The following is a 4,323-nucleotide window of genomic DNA, read 5'->3' on the forward strand; positions in this document are numbered from 1 at the left end:
ACAGGTGATTCAGACTGCTTCCTACGGATTGTTTTTTGTAGAACAAGTCCAAACTTAGAGTCAGTGTCAGGCCCACTTCTAGTGTCAGCTGCAACTTCAGCTGCTTCATTTTCTTTTAGGAAAATCTCTGTGGCGATTCCCTGATTTCTAATCATATGCAGGGATTGGCAAGGGTAATGCCTTGAATACCCCATATTCGTGGAACTTGTGGGACACTCACTTTTCTGAGAATTACTTACAGAATCACTTCTTGAAGCATCTGAAAAGTAAATATTTGAGTTCAATAGTACATCACTTTTATCCACCTGACATCATTATTTTTTCACTCAAATTCCATTTATTCAGATGATTTCATTTTGCCTATTTCTGGCATTTCATCTATTGGCTAATGTATGAAAAACTCTCCAACAACTCTTTTTTCAGTATTCAGCTTATCCCCTTTTTCATGCATCATGAGCTGTAACTCTCATCAAATTTTATCTCCATGTGGGGTTACAAAGAAGGTATTATTGAAATAGTTAGGGAAAGGTTTTTTTTTTTCCTTTTTTTTTTTAAAGACCCTTTATATTTAAAATATTCATTTGATTTTTCACAATATCTGGAATTAGAAAGGCTCTAGTCTTAACCTAAAATTTTTTAGTGAAGTAAACCTAGGCTAAGGATATTTCCTGCTCCAAAACATAAAGACTTAAGTTACCAAGGTAGGACACTTCACAGTTTAGTGACTTCAGACCATCACCAGGCAAGAATCAATTAAGAGATTAGATTTGAAATCATGGAGTTTTTACTTTGAAAAGAGCATTTTATCCATTACGCTAACATACTTTCAACAGAAAATGACCACAATGCCATCTTTTCAAGGTATTTTGTGTGTCTGTGTGTGAAAGGATTGTCAATTTTTCTAAGTATCATGAAATCTTTTTCTAAATAAGTACTTCTTTAATTTGAATATATATTTATTTTTTTTCCAGGATAAAGAACCTATTTGAAGATTAGCCTTTAAACTTTCCTTCTTTTTATCTTTTATCTTTTTATCTTCTTTGGCCAAAAAAAAAAAAAAAAAGACAGTTTATAACTTTTAAAGTATTCTCTGTTAAAATATGATAAAACTACATATGTACTAGTTTGAAAATGTGTAAATATAGGACCATGATCCGTGAAAGGGACAAACATAAAGGAATATATAATAAACATTTAATTTAAAGTTTCTTCCCCATTTTCTTTAACCATGGCATCTCCAATTTACTCTCCAATATCTACCCCTAATTACCATGTCTAATTATTTTTATAATTACTTATAGTCACACCTAAAACCATTTTTATTCTGGTTTGGGGCCTAAAACTCTATAGAAACTTCTTACTCCAAGTTTATCGATGATATCTTAAATGCTAAATCAGATAAACTTTTTTCTAATTCTTCACCTTTCATGTCCTTACATAGATGCTCAGATGCTACCTTACTATGAAAAATCCTTTAGATAGTTTTTGTTGCTAATCTCATCCAATTCTCAAGATTTCATGAGGAATTATGCAGAATAGGTCAAACCACACTAGTTTTATATTTTGACAAGAGTTACCACATTGACTGTCTTATCAAGGTATTATTTTCATTGCATACCTAAATTTCAGGTAGTACTTGAAAAAGTCCCTCATAACATCTTTGTGAACAAATGACAAACACAAGCAGAAACACAAAATAGAAGAAATATGAATAATTAAATGTTTGTCAGAAATTGTTGGATTTTTAAAATTTAAATAAAAGCTTAACAGAACTTTTAAAGAATTGTACATGGCACTGGTCAAACAAATCTACTGAAACAAAACCAACAAACATTTAATACTGATATAATCCATAGATTTTTGAGTGATACAATTAACAGCAATATTCCTTGGTATCTTGATTGCATTTCATCCAAGTTAATGTCATTGAAATTATTTCTGGGAATCTTTACCTACCCAGGTCATTTAATCAATGAGGAAATTTAAATTGATTCAATTTACCATTGGGGAAGTTAGCTATGAATAATCCAAAAAGATAGGAAAAAAAAGGTTTTTCATATATGGATTTAATATGGGAATATTCAAACCTTTAAGGTTTTAGGATTAGAATCATTTAAAAAAAGGATTCAGAAATTGGAGTTCATTGCTCAAAAGACAAATAGGAAATATTATCACATACATTTAAACTAGTCCCTTTCAGCATTTGTAGAAGTTCTTACACTGATTAGGGGGAAAAAAAAAAAAAATCAATGCACTTGGTAAAAAAGGCACTTCCTAGAGTCTGATCTGCTGAGAGCACTAGCCACAGGCAGTGAATTTTGTTATCACATGACTTAATCATTAATTTTGCTTACCTATTCCAATGACCATTGGAATGTAACAAATTGTGCAAACAATCTACATGTAGTAAATTCAGAATATTAACCCCTACCGTTCTTCTGTTTTCTGTTTTTCTCTTTTTGTACAGGTAGTTCAGACTGCTTCCTGGGGACTGTTTTTTGTAGGACAATTCCAACCTTAGAGTCAGTGTCAGGCCCACTTCTAGTGTCAGCTTCAGCAGCTTCATTTTCTTTTAGGGGAGTCTCTGTGGAGACTCCCTGATTTCTAGTCTTAGGCAGGGATTGGCAAGGGTAATCCCTTGAATACCCCACATCCTTGGAACTTGTCGACACTCACTTTTCTGAGAATTACTTACAGAGTCCCTCCTTGAAGCAACTAAAAAGTAAATATTTGAGTTCAATAGTACATCACTTTTATTCATCTGACATCATTATTTTTTTCTTAGCTTGGCACTCAAATTCCACTTATTCAGATGATTTCATTTTGCTTATTTCTGGCAATCTATCTATCTGTTAACATATAAAAAAACTTTCCAATAATTCTTTGACTTCAGTATCCAGCCTATCTTCTTTTTCATGTAACTCGCTTTTGAAATTTTATCTCCATGTGGGGATACAAAGAATGTATTATTGAAATAGTTGGGGAAAGGCTTTTTTAAAATTCCTTTTTTTTCTTAAAATATATATTTGATTTTTCACAATAACTGAAATTAGGAAATAAAGTCTTTACCTAACATCGATTAACTCGTGATTTATTTACAAAGACTTCTTAAATGAGTAAAACCTAGGCTATTCCCTTCCTCCCAGCGTCACCAGGCTTCTATCAATTAAAAGATGAGATTTGAAATCATGTGTTTTTTTTTTTTCTTTGAAACCAGCATTTTATCCACTATACTGAAATGCTTTCTACAGAAAATACCCACATTTAGCATCTTTTCAGTGTGTTTTTGGTGAAAGGATTGTCAATTCTTCTGAGCATCATGGCATCTTTTTTTTTTTTTTAAGTACTTCTTAATTTGAGCATAATTTTTTTTCAGAATAAAGAACCTACTTGAAGATTAGCCTTTAAACTCTCCTTTTACTTTACAAATTTTGCCAAAAAAAGAGAGTTTATAAGTTTAAATATTTTCTTTTAAAATGATAAATATATGTTTATATGCATATATATTCATGATAATATGTATTATTTTTAAAAGCATTTAATTTTAAAGTTTCTTCCCCTTTTTCTTTAAATAAGGTATCTCTTAAGTTACTGGCCAACATCTACTGTGATTTACCATTTCTCCTCATTATTACAATTTTTTTTTGTTTATTTTTTTCTTTTTGCTGAGGCCATTGGGATTAAGTGACTTGCCCAGGGTTGTAGAGGGCAGAACCCTGTAAAGCTATACTTGAATCAAAGACAGCAGACTGCTTACAGTTAAGCACCTACTCAGTGTGACTGATGATATAATGAATGGTTCTACAGTTAAACATATACTTAATGTGATGTAATGATGTAATCACTCTAGTTGGCACATACTTAGTAGCTGTAGTGATGTGATCCTACTGAGGTATTTAAGGGCTGAGAGGATTGGGAGTAAACAGGCTCAGACACAGACAGAGGAATCTCATATACAGACACAGAGAAGTCTCAGACACAGACACAGAGAAGACTAAGGTATGGACACATAAGAGACTCAAGACTCAAAAATCCAGGCTCCATACTGTATCTTTGATTAGCTTTGTGATGGCTCTTCTGCCTTCATCACTTCTCCACGTAAAGACCAACATCTGTTCAGAGAACCTCTAGAAAGCTAGTCTGGACATTACATTCTGGCGCCCTAAATGTGGCGCACTGAAAGAAGCACACCAAATTTTTAAGCTCTGGACATAAGGACCTACATTCAGCAGTCTGACTGATGCAATTGTAAGCTCAGTGGAGAAGTCCCTGTGACCTGGAAATAGGGTGAGTATAAACATAGACAAACAGGAAACTTTGGTA

This window comes from Antechinus flavipes, chromosome 5 (genome assembly GCF_016432865.1).
Source record: "Antechinus flavipes isolate AdamAnt ecotype Samford, QLD, Australia chromosome 5, AdamAnt_v2, whole genome shotgun sequence".
NCBI lineage: Eukaryota > Metazoa > Chordata > Mammalia > Dasyuromorphia > Dasyuridae > Antechinus > Antechinus flavipes.